The 13,940-nt window shown below is 38.3% G+C and overlaps 1 long non-coding RNA gene across 5 annotated transcripts in view; it reads right to left on the bottom strand.

The window, feature by feature from the left end:
* LOC126458144 (uncharacterized) overlaps positions 1-13,940 on the bottom strand; it is a 113,642-nt gene that overhangs the window by 50,527 nt on the left and 49,175 nt on the right. For all 5 annotated transcript variants that reach the window (XR_007585580.1, XR_007585581.1, XR_007585582.1 and 2 more), the window contains one exon: positions 2,407-2,555. This is a non-coding gene — a long non-coding RNA (uncharacterized LOC126458144). The remainder of the gene's footprint in view (positions 1-2,406; positions 2,556-13,940) is intronic.

The following is a 13,940-nucleotide window of genomic DNA, read 5'->3' as shown; positions in this document are numbered from 1 at the left end:
GATGTGTTAAGACCTGTGGTTCTACCCTTCATTCGATACTTGCAAAACCCTACATTTCAGCAGGATAATGCACGAATGCATGTTGCAGGTCCTGTACGGGCCTTTCTGGATACAGAAAATGTTCGACTGCTGCCCTGGCCAGCACATTCTCCAGATCTCTCACCAACTGAAAACGTCTGGTCAATGGTGGCCGAGCAACTGGCTCGTCACAATACGACAGCCACTACTCACGTGATGAACTGTGGTATCGTGTTGAAGCTGCATGGGCGGCTGTACCTGTACACGCCATCCAAGCTCTGTTTAACTCAATGCCCAGGTGTATCAAGGCCGTTATTACAGCCACAGGTGGTTGTTCTGGGTACTGATTTCTCAAGATCTATGCACCCAATTTGCATGAAAACATATTCACATGTCATTTCTAGTATAATATATTTGTCTGATGAATACCCGTTTATCATCTGCATTTCTTCTTGGTGTAGCAATTTTAATGGCCAGTAGTGTATAACAACTCTCCCAGTACAAAATTAATTCTGTGCTGCACAATTATTACTTTAACCATGATGAATTTTTTCAAATGCATACGCGTCCTGCTCGCACAATGGGTTTGGCATGGCTTCCTCACTCCTTTGTGCCAAACTATTTCCAGGTGCCAACCTGCCCTTCTAGAACTGTTGGACATCCCCATCAATGATGCCACTGTGCTATACCAAAAAAGCTTAAGAGTAGCTTCAATCTGTAAAGTACAGAATCAATACCTATACCCTAACAACATAGTTCTCATAATGATGTTTGTATTAATAATATCCTATTTATTCTAATGGCATTCCCCCAAATGATTGTTCTACATCTTACGACAAATTCAAAGCAGTTGCATATGACACTTACATATGACAGTACTGTCACTACAAAAACAATAGTGCTTAATACCTTTGCCAACTAGCTTATGTGAGAAGCCTGTGACAGTTTTTTTTTTTTTCCGCCAATATCCTTAGCAATTTGACAGTATCTGCTCCAGTAAGTTCCTGATTTTTATGGAAGTTATTTGATTTTGATTGTTTAGTTTTAATCTGTGTTAATTGGGTCTTTGTCACGTTTAATTTTAATCCATTTAGAAGCAACTAATTTTCTATGGTTACTAGGCTACCAATGCCTCTTCAGGGAAGTTGTTTTGTGATTTCAGTTTCATGAATACAGAGTTGTCATCAGCAAAAAATGTTACATTTAGAGAAAATCATTCATATAAAATAAAAAAACATCACTGGGCTTAAAATGATACCTTGTGGGAATCCCTATTAAATAATTTTCCAGTTAGAGAAACAAATTGCCATACCTAATGGTACAACAAACCTTTGCTTTATCTCTGTTAAATGCACTTTTAACCATTTCATAGCACTGCCATTCATTCCATATCTTTCTCATTCATGGAGCAATCAGGAGTGATTTACTACCATTACACAAAATTCCTGTGGCTTATTGGGACTAGTCCAAAGATAAGGAAATTCTCTCATCAGATTTGTTTACAGCACATTTTGTAAAATGAATTATCTACACACATAGTTGCAGTAGGAATATCGTTCAAGATATTTGTGATAAATGGTGTCACATTTCTCCCACCTGCTGATCTTGTGTTTTGCACTTTTATCCAATAAATCATTTAGTAATCATCTCTGTCCTCAAATCTGAACTGCCTACACATAAAGCTGCATGAAAATATGTTTCAATGTTCACAGAAGGCTACACCATTCTACATGAATTACGGAATGCCTCACCATGCTACTACCCACAGAACTTGTGTTTTGCACATTCTATATAGCAAGCTGTAGCCTCTTTATCATTTTCCTGATATAGGTCACTACCGAATCCATCTTGTGTGTCTCACAATGTCCATATTTATCCCTGTATTCTTAGCTTTGTCTTATCTATAAGATGAACAAATACAAAAATCCCATTACTGTATGCAATAATTACATTTCTGCACTGTTTATAAATTGATCCACTTTGCTCCTATAAACTCAAGTGTTGGACTTCACTATGTCTTTCATGTCTCCTATTTTGTGACAGTCTTTTTGTTGCGCTTAGCCTGTGACTCAGCATCTCTGCTACATGATGAGTAGCAACTACCCTTTTCATAATACTGTTACATTCCAGCCTGGATTTTCCATTGTTTGACTTTGTCTCCATTTTGGTCTATTATTCTCAAGTTGTGAACCCGACATTTCCCTTATTCATTTCTCTGCCCCCCCCCCCCTCCCCCCCCCCCCCTCGTCCCACATGTTCATAACACCACAGATTGCACGATACTATTCTTATTTAAACACTTACAGGTGAACATCATGATCCCCACCCCTGCAACCCACCTAAAAATATAGAGAGCAAGAAACTAACATGTAATCAATGTGTCCTTACCTTCAAGGCCAATGGGCGTCCAATTTCTGGCGTTTTTGAGAGAGAGTTTTCATGAATTGGCTGGGTAAATGCTGGCCAGGGTGTTTCATGTTCATACTTTGATAGACTTGTGAAAAGTTCATACCCACATTCTGAGCAAACATAAGTTCCTGTGCAACAAAAAGTATTTAGAAAACATTAGGATTCTAGCATTTGAGAAACAATCAATCATGAAAAAGTCCTAACCTTCAAATAAAATTATAAGCTCAAGGAATTAAATTTAATAATAAAATCAAATCTTATATGAGAGAATTTTTATGACAAATACTATAAGAAGTGACAAAATGTAAGACTGACTGATTTCATTGTCTACTCATGCTTTACGTTATTTGCTGGACTGGAAATGGATCACTGTCTCTCAGTGCAGCACACAGACAACAGCCTCCTGCATGAATGTACTTCCTACACCATGTTTGCCCATACTAAAACACAAAATGTTGATACCTCCTTATCTGGTGCTTTAAAACTATTTCATAGTTGACTACCACTTCAATAAAAGGTCTTACTGTCTTTCCTTCAGGGACTAAAGTAGACAAAAGTCAAAAAGATTGAGATTATGTTTAATGATGCAAAATATTTTTCACTCAATTTTTGACTTAAGGGCATAATGTGGGCAACACTTGTCCTGATAAATTTTTAACTGGTTAGACTGTGAGTTTTTGATGGTATGTTATGAATAATTATACAAGAGAACAACATGGATTTTCTTCTATAATTCAGCTGATAAGGTCATGGTACCTTCTTTTTTATGCAATGTAGTTGTTGCATCAAACCAGACTTCCAGTGTTATATAAGGCTCCTGTAATAGGAATCCAGAGTATAAATAGTACTCTTATAAATATTTCCTTTCTAGCTGAGAAATATTATCATCCCCATCATCATCTTCATCTCTCATGTGTTGTGTTATGAAACAAGCCTTTATGCTACCTTCTTTTACCACTAACGAAGCGATCAATACCACACCATTTTTCTTCACATTATGACTACTTTTCCAAATTTAGACCAAATCAGGTACACAAACAAACACAAAAATCTTTATCAGTGGAAGGAGATATAATCCACACCATAAATAAACCAATTTTATCACATAATAGAGAAATGCCATACCTCTGTAAAATAATTTCTCTACAGTTTTAGTAATTATGTTCAAAGGAAAAGTAGAATGTGTTATAAATTTATTTAAATGTTTCTTATTGCACAAAAACTAAAGACATTTTGCATAACTGCATTTATATTTCTAAATCACATCTACTACTCATCAATTCAAATATTGATTAGAGACCAAATTTGACTAGCTTAATTAAAGACGTCAAAATGCCAATTCTTCTTATGTTTTCAGTTATCTGCTTTACTATAAAACTAAATATAACTAACCAAACAAGCATGTAATTTCAAGAAGCAAAGTTATTAAAACAAAACTGTTGAATTGAATAGTAAATGTGGTGTTACCCACATATCGGAAAGTATCCATTTCTGTGTACAATGAGAGGGAAAATGCTTTGTCAGTTGGTTAGAGAGAGACATCAGTGCTGGAAGCTAGTAGTTTTTATAAATTGTGATTGATATTAGCAGCAGTGATGCGATAACACGGCTTTTGGAAATAAACAAATGGAAAGCATCTTGTGTCCAGTTTAATAATTAAATGTCCCACTACCCAACTTTTGAAAACAGCTGGAGAAACCAGAAGCAGATCAGCACACCAACCAGATAAGTACCAGAATTCAAATTCTTAAATTGAATGTATTCCTTTCGCCACATAACTTCAAACACTGACATGTAAACAGGTGTACCGTCATTGCTGTCAGAAGAGCTATCCAGCAATCTAATACTTTTTATACATGAGAGCGGTTTACAGGTGGAACAACTTTTATCTTTTTTACATATTTGATAATCCAGCAATTTGTGCACTTTACTTGTTTCACTTCCTTTTCTGTTCCTTAGAGTATCATCATAGTTCCACAAAAATTATCTCATCATCTCAAAAGCTATTAAGCAACTCACAGCATATGTCAATTTGCACAACTTTTTGTTTGTGTTCTAACAGGTATGGCATTCACTTGATAATAGCAAGAGTGATGCGATGTTAATCATGTCCTGCTGTGAAAACAGTGTCACAGTAAGTTCATGACACCACAATATGTTTATTTATGTGATGCTGTTCACTGAGCATAGAACAACATCAGGTTTATTGAAGTTGACTTTTGAGAAAATGAGGCTGAACTGGTTATTTTTCCTAGCATTGAGATAGCAAGTAATGGGCTGCACTGTGGACTCACCAGTGCTGTAAAGACCAATGGTGACCACTCTCATCTACATGTGGCTGCCCACACCAGATGACTCTGTTGCTATCATTTTTCATAGACTTGAGGTATTCATGGTACACAGTGGCTTACAGATAGCCAGTACCCATATGACCTAAAAAATGGAGTGTCCCAGATATTGGATATCCATTATCTGTATGTGATCAAACACACTGGTAGATGAGCTCGTCTATCACACTGACACCCAATACAAGATCTGATGTCATATCAGTCACACAAAACCATTCAACACAGCTGAAGAATTACTAAAACTTTCCTACAGAGCAGATAGCTGTTATACGACTGAATTGAATTGAACTGTATTGAACTTTTATTCTTACGCAGACCTAAAAGGTTATCTGAGGCATTACAAGCAGTCTTTAAAAGATGGGTTGTTAAAAATCTTAGTTGCACTAAGCACCATCAGGTATAGTAGTTATGGCACTTCCACATTGCAAGGTGCAAACAGAGGATAAGCAATATTATGAAACCACCTGGATATTTATAGATCTACAGTCATGGATAAATCAGCATGCAACTGGTACATAGAGCTAACAGGTCAATGAATATGTTGTCACTTGCATACACAAAACGAAAAATAAAAATCATTGTGTCACCAGATAATTTTCATGAATGTCATAGCCATTCAGAGCCAAAAATATTTCCACAATGCATATTTTATATTCTTTCCACTTTCCCTGCCTACAGCATAATTTTCATCACATTTCACAACCCATCATCACGCAGTTTCTGGTATCTCCCACAAATAATTCTTATGGCATTTCTGCTCCACACCTATCTAAACAATCTTGCCTAAATACTCCAGAGGTGTGTACACTGGAATACACATCTCAATAATTTCTAAATTACCCCATAAACCATGGATTATAGACAAGCCAAAATCAAACAATGGAAACTCTAGGTTGGAATATCAACAATACAAGGAAAAACATAGATTGCTACTCACTGTAAAGATGACACACTTAGTTGCACACAAGCACAACAAAAAGACTGTTACACATTTAGCTCTTGCCCAAAGCCTTCCTTGGAAAAGGAAACACACACACACACACACACACACACACACACACACACACACACACACACAGATTCATTCACAAAAGCAAGCACACCTCAAACACACATGACTGTCATTTCTGGTAGCTCATCATCCCTTGTAACAGCAGCAAGAAAGTACGCATCAATTCTCCACCCTGGGAGATGTTAGTAGTTCAGATTATTGCCTTTTGAACTCAACGTAAGTGCAGGTGTATTTATCACAGCCCTGGATGCTAACCTGTGACCTGAAACTTCAGGCCAAGTAATGTTGTTCATTGATGATTTATTAATAGCATCTTGGACATGGGACAACACAATGCATTGTTGCAGAAAGTGTTAGAGAGATTTTGAGAGGCAGAAATAACAACAAACCTCAAAAAGTCAAAGTTTGGACACCAACAAATAAAATTTGTTGTTCACTTAATTATGTCGACTGGAACCCTACCTGGCGGTGTTCTTAGGACAATCAGGAATTTTCCAGCTCTTACTTAAAAACCTGTTGAGAAAGAATGTATCTTGGCAGTGGTCTCAGGACTGTCAACTTGCTGTTGATGGAATCAAATTGAAATTTGTGAATTCAGAAATATTGCACATCTGGACATATCACTTGAATTTTGTTGTTAACAGAGGACATAAAAGGAATAATGAGATTTTGTACAGCTGCAGTTTCATTCAGACTGCTAATGGGCTATCACCATGAATCTAGAAGTGCTTGCAGTTGTGTGGTCCTCAACAAAGTTGCACTATTACTTAGCAGGAACACTACAAAAGTCAACTGTGACCATCAGGCACTAAGCTTCCTGCAAACGTGTGAACTATTGCATCTGAGACTTGGAAGATGATCATTAACTCTACAGGAATATGATTCTGAGGTTGTTTACATGAAAGGAAAAGATAACATCATAGATGATGCCCTCTCACTATTACCAGAAGGATTGAGTCAAACTGCAAAAGTTGAAGAGCAATCGTTTGGATTTAATACATTACTCATGAATGTCAACATTCATAGGAAATATTATTTGAAACTATGCTGAAGTATTTTGAGGTTACAATATGCTGATCCTCACTGACAAAATGTTACAGAAAAATCACTATACATGATGTGCCTGGAGGCACTGTGGAGTGATAAAATGAGCAAACAAGATCAGTGGTTATTGTCATGTTCTGAATCTAAGGAGAAACATACAAAAATTAATGAAAACCTGTAGTCTTTGTTGAAAGGTCAAACTTTCTAACCAACAATGTAAAAGATGCATTGCATTTGATTTTACATAGAAAACCATTACAAATTCTCCCTATTGACACGTTTGGTCCCTTGCCTCAGGCAAGAGCAGGTGTGAAGTATATAGTGGATTCCCATGACCTTCTCACCAAGTGACAAGGAAGCCTATAATCAAAAACTTGGCAGATGACTACATTCCTCATGTCAGTAAACCACTTGCATTCTGTCCAACAATGGTACTGACTTTATGTGATACTGACAGTACTTTTTGGAATGAAGTCGAATTAAACAGATATTAACTTTCTGGTATCATTCCAAAGCAAATGATGTGGGATGAGTGTCTCACGAGTTGAACAAATTTATACGGATGCACTATCACAACTGTCAAACTGCCTGGGTAGATTATCTCTGGAACTTCAAAATAATTTTTAATTATTTGGAACACTCCTCAAATAACCACACTCCTGCAGGTTTCATACTTAGGAAGACTGGAGAGAGTGATTGGATGGATAAAATCCCAAAAATCCCTAGAAATAACAACACATGGGAAGAAAAAAATAAAACAAGCATTAATCATCTTGACATTGAAGACCTGTAAATGGAAGAAATGCTTTGTGCAGAAGGTTTAGAAGTTAGAGGTGAAAAACAATGTGTTATTAAGGAACCATCTTCAGTGTAGAACAAGGAAAACAATAAGTGGCAACTACTGTACATAGGCCCATTGAAACTGTAAACATAGGACATCCTCTAGCTTACTTGTTAGCCCATCCTAACAGTTACTGGACTAAGGGATTGTGACCTTACCAGGATCTGAAAAAAATATTTTGCATGTCAAGAAGATGTATTAATGCATTCTAAATGTTTATAAAGAAGGCAGCAGCTATGTAGTTTGCAAGTAGTGGCTTACTCTATGTGTTAGCAGTTACACAATTCAAATGTGTTAATTGTGTGTCTAATGAAGGCTTTTTCAGACATATTCATTTGTGTTTGGAAATGCATGGGAAAATGATTTAAGAATATCCAGACATAAATGTGAAGTTCCATAAAAACACGAGAGAACTTCCAGATGTCAGTAACGCCCTGCTACGATATTTTGATGCAGAGTCTGCTGGCCATCTTCAGGTGAGTACCACTATAGTAGTACTGGCGCGTATGCGCTAAGCTCTGCTATTTAAAGCCATATTGAGGTGACATTGTGCATGCGCTGCTCAGCGTGCGCGTTCATAACAACTCCATGCACTGTGCCTCGTGCCCTCCACAGTGAAAGCTTGGCGTATCAATATCAGGTCATTTTCATCTTTATGAAGATAACTACATCGACAACGAAGTTTCTCTATAACAGGATTCCAAGCAGAGTTTAGCTGATAACTGCTATCTCGATTGATGAAAGTCTCATTGTCAGACAATCTTATTTCCACAGATTCATTGATAATCAAGCTCCGAAAGTTTGACGTATGGGCCAAAATTTTTGTGTCATTGTAATTCATGGAGTGGTCTGTGGAAATACAATGTTCGGTGATTGCGGACTTGGTGGGTTGGAGAAGGCGAGTATGCCATTGGTGTTCCACAATGCGTTCCTGCACTGTTCGTGTTGTTTGCCCTACATATGATTTGCCGCATTCACACGGAATCTTGTAAATGCCTGATTTATGTAGGCCCATGTCATCTTTAATGGATTCCACCAGTGATGAAATTTTGGGAGGAGGGCGAAAGATGACTCTCACTTGATACTTTCTCAATATTCTGCCTATCTGTGAACAAATATTCCCAATAAATGGTAGATAATCAGTCGACCTGAAGGCCTCTTCCTCTTCCTTGTTCCGTCGTTTGTAGGTCTGCATCACTCTTTTCACTTGCCTAGTTGAAAAGCCATTCTTCAGAAATAGTTTTTGCAGGTGTTCCAATTCCGCTTGGAGACTGTCGATGTCAGAGATGGTATGGGCATGGTTTTGAGAATGCCCATTGTTTGTGCTGGATGGTGACAACTAGTAGTTTGCAGATACAGGTCTGTATGAGTGAGCTTTCTGTACACTGAGTGACCAAGTGTGCCATCACTCTTACGTCGCACCAAGATTTCTAAAAATGGCACGCAACCATCTTTCTCTATCTCCATGGTAAACTTTATGTTTTTATGTATGGAGTTCATGTGACGTAAAAATCTTGGAGATGGTCCAAACCATGAGGCCACACCATAAAAGTGTCGTCAACATATCGCCAAAATACTGTCGGTTTAAAAGTGGCAGAGTTGAGTGCTCTCTCCTCAAAATCTTCCATTAAAAGATTGGCCACAAGGGGAGACAAAGGACTCCCCATGGTGACACCGTCAGATTGTTCATAAAATTCATTGTTAAATATAAAATATGTAGAGGAGAGAGGGTGCTCAAACAACGCTGTAATGTCTGCACCAAACATATTGCCAATGAGGTGTAATGAGTCCACAAGAGGCACCTTTGTGAAAAGAGAAACCACATCAAGAATGACCAATAAGTCGTTACTTTGCAGCTGTAGTGACTGAAGTCAGCTGATAAAATCAGTAGAATTCTTTATGAAGTGTCGGCAGAAGTACCAACACCGTGTTATTTGAGGAAGCCGAAATGCACGCTATAAGCTCACGCAGGCTGGCATGAGGTCTGAAACAGGATACGTAATGAATGCTATAAAGAAAAGTATGTAGCTGCTGGAATACTTAACTTTAATCCACAATTGGTGAACATTGGTCTTGTTGATACAGTATTATCATCTCAATATAACTTGGTGATGGCGCCTTGCTAGGTCGTAGCAATTGACTTAGCTGAAGGCTATGCTAACTATCGTCTCGGCAAATGAGAGCGTAATTCTCAGTGAACCTTTCCTAGCAACGTCGGCTGTACAACTGGGGTGAGTGCTAGTAAGTCTCTCGAGACCTGCCATGTGGTGGCGCTCGGTCTGCGATCACTGACAGTGGCGACACACGGGTCTGACATGTACTAATGGACCGCGGCCGATTTAAAGCTACCACCTAGCAAGTGTGGTGTCTGGCGGTGACACCACACTTTATGTGATGTGCACACTTGCCTATCACTGGTTTGAGCAAATATGCCAAGAATTTTGCTAGGTCATATGTGGCTGCTCCAATGTTACTTAAAATTGGATGTAATGGCACATTATCCTAGTGGATCTTGGGCAGTCCATATAGCCTAGAAGAAATTGAACTGTTTGGTTTCAGTCTCTTGATGACCTCCTTCAGTAGAAAACTATTTGATAGAAGTTCTGCTGTTTTTCGCACCACTTGGCTTGTGGGATCCTTATCAATTCCGTGATACATTGAGTCACATAATAAAACATTGATCTGATTAACATAGTCATCCCTTGGTATGAGGACAGTAGCGTTTCGTTTGTCAGATTTTAAGACTACTGTATCCACATCTGCTATCCTCTCCATGGGCGAGATTTTACTCTTCATTGGTGCACCTCTGCTCAAAACACGTCAAGACTCTCGATGAACTTCTTCCACTTCATCTGTATCAAGACAGCGTACAGCTTCTTTGATGGCACTGACGAAATCCACTAGTGGTATTGAAACAGGTGTGGGAGCAAAATTCAGTCCTTTTGCTAGCACAGACACAGTTGTGTCATCTAAAGTTTTCTCTGTCAAATTAACAACAGATCATCGAGTTGGAACTTCCTGCTGCATCTGTATAGAAAGTCTGTCAATCTTGGCAGTTTGCCTCATCACAGCTTTGTCATGGCTCCAGTTTGCTTTAGCCCATGTCACACCACCCACCCAATCCCACGACAGAGAAGATAGTCTTGCCGCCAATTCCAAATGTATGTGGAACATGTCCTTTGACACAGAATCCAATTCATGCCGACTGAAACGAATCCTTTCTTTCACCAAAGCCATGCTTGCTTCACATTTGATGTTGTTTGCAGCAGCGGTATTTATGAAATGCACAATTCTGGCAAACGTTGGAATAATGTCCTTGTCTCTGCAACTTAATAAGAATATCAATGAGCTCAGCAGCCGCACTCTTCTTTCATTATGTACTGTTTCAATTGGAACTAATGTAACACAAAACAATGACTGTGTCTGTTTAATTTAATTGAGAAAAAGTGTCACATGTACCTTATTATTCTGCAAACTATGTGGTTAGGGTTTTACTGCTCATAGAAGTTCAACAGCAAACTATTGTAGCAATATGCTGATGACTGTCTGCAAGCCATTAATGAGGCTTATCAAAAGTTACCAACAGTGAACTGGCCAAATAACTGTGTAATATTGGGTGGTTGTGAACAGTGAAAGTAAAGAATTATGAAATGCATCCCATAAATGTAATATAGGTTTTTAGACATACGTGCATATTTTATAAGGATAGTGTACCTGAATTTGGAATTGACAGTTACATGGTTCAGTTTCTTGTCAAGTAAGGCAGAGTTGTTGTACATCCTGTGGTTTTTTTTATTTTTTTGGGGAGAAGTTTAATATTCAGGAGTGTAGAAATTTCATAGCCTTGGTACTAGTTTGATGTGTTATGGGGATAAGTAGTGATGTGCTAATGCATTCTGCCTTTGATGATTCCTTATGCCAATTATTATGCTTATGTCTACTGGAGTTAGGCAAGGATATGACCCCATAATAGGTCACCCAAGCAGATGTTACACAAAGCTTATAAAATGATAATTAATGATATGAATATAATAGAAGGAAACATTCCACGTGGGAAAAAATATATCTAAAAAACAAAGATGATGTGACTTACCAAACAAAAGCACTGGCACGTCGATAGACACACAAACAAACACAAACATACACACAAAATTCTAGCTTTCGCAACCAATGGTTGCCTGGTCAGGAAAGAGGGAAGGAGAGGGAAAGACGAAAGGATTTGGGTTTTAAGGGAGAGGGTAAGGAGTCATTCCAATCCTGGGAGCGGAAAGACTTACCTTAGGGGGAAAAAGGACGGGTATACACTCGCACACACACACATATCCATCCACACATATACAGACACAAGCAGACATATACAGAGGCAAAGAGTTTGGGTAGCACTCCCGGGATTGGAATGACTCCTTACCCTCTCCCTTAAAACCCAAATCCTTTCGTCTTTCCCTCTCCTTCCCTCTTTCCTGACCAGGCAACCGTTGGTTGCGAAAGCTAGAATTTTGTGTGTATGTTTGTGTGTCTATCGACGTGCCAGCGCTTTCGTTTGGTAAGTCACATCATCTTTGTTTTTTAGATAAAATGATAATTATATTGATTTTTTGGAATATCAACTGAAACTGTGTTCTAGTTGAGTAGCTGAACTCTAGTGTGATTCAGGGAATTCAAGGTTAATTGTGATGCATTCAAGTCAATGAACCAATGAATTCATTTGAACTGAGTGGGTATGCAATTATGTGTAGACAATGTGGAACAGTGATGCATAAATAGTGATTACGCGTGATTCATGAACTTTATGTAGAAGTGTCATGAAAACGGTGTGAGTGACACAAGCAAGAACTGCTGCAGAAGCTGACACACTGTGTGGCTGCCCTGCTCAGTGACAATTAAATTGCATGACACAGTATAACCGAGTGGTGTTATATGAGTGTGGCTCAATTAAAGATTTTCAAACCATGATGAGAAACTTGGTTTGTGCTCTATCCTTAGATGGTTACTCAGTGACTGTACCACAGAGGCAACAACAGAAATCCATGCTATGTGTGACACCATTTACTTGATGTGGACTGAACTAGATTTTGATCTTAAAGATACAGTCTTGCAATTCTGAAATTCTCTTGATGATAGTTACGTGGTGCCACCGCCAGACACCACACTTGCTAGGTGGTAGCCTTTAAATCGGCAATGGTCCTCCCTAGCACTCACCCCAGTTGTACAGCCGACTTTGCTAGCGATGGTTCACTGTCTACATACGCTCTCATTTGCCAAGACGACAGTTTAGCATAGCCTTCAGCTACATCATTTGCTACGACCTAGCAAGGCGCCATATTCAGTTACCATGTCTTCTGAACAGATAATATTGTGACAAATGCTGTGAAGGAGATTCACATTGACGACTCCCTGGGCACCTTCAATCTTTGAAGCTATGGCAATGGTGCATCAAAGGGAGGGGGAGAATACTTTGAAAGGTACTGAAAAGATTGCAAATTGATAATGAATAAATGGTTTAAATTTTTTTCAGGGGACTTTTGGGACATACCCTGTGTATACATCTGATCTTAAAGAGTTTGCATGTTTTGCTGTATAGATATATTTGTTGTTGTGTACAGATAATTTGATGTTGTTTTCATTCAATTTTATATACTTTGACATTGACAACAATTTCCTTACACACAATTACATTGGTCAAGACTAGATTCTTTTACTTCCTGGAATCTTACAACTTGCTTTCCCCTTTAGGCATATCTCAAGGGAATTCCAGCATAAAGCACTGAGTCTACAGCCCTGAGTTACATAATTGCTATAATAATTTGTGCTTACACTTGTTTTGAATATAGTAATAAAAAAAATTAAATATTGTCAGGTGAAGCATTGAACATATTATCAGAAACATTGCAGTTCATTTTGGTTGCCTATCAACACTTATTGTAGGTGCACTGTGTTTCAGGTATTTCATGAATCTGAAAAACTCAGCGACATAATCATTGTTTTCAGTGCATAACACGTGTGCATGAATATTATGTATAATGTTCATTTTGTCTTGATGTAAATGGAAGATTAGGAAAGTTTGAGTACATTGCTGACAGCATGAGAAAAAAAAAAGTCTTTCGTGTTATTCTTCTGATATTGGACAAATAGTAGCCCAACTGTGACATAAAAATAGTATCAGCAATATTGATGGTGCAGTGAGTGATGAGATGGTATGTGGAGGAGTGGAATGAGCAAAGTGAGTATCAGCCAAAGTTATGAGGCGAGGCAGTCAATAAATACCCTC

The sequence above is a fragment of the Schistocerca serialis genome, chromosome 2, assembly GCF_023864345.2.
Source record: "Schistocerca serialis cubense isolate TAMUIC-IGC-003099 chromosome 2, iqSchSeri2.2, whole genome shotgun sequence".
Classification (NCBI taxonomy): Eukaryota; Metazoa; Arthropoda; class Insecta; order Orthoptera; family Acrididae; genus Schistocerca; species Schistocerca serialis.
The sequence above is the reverse complement of the archived record's forward strand: the minus strand, read 5'-3'. Positions and strand labels throughout refer to the sequence as shown.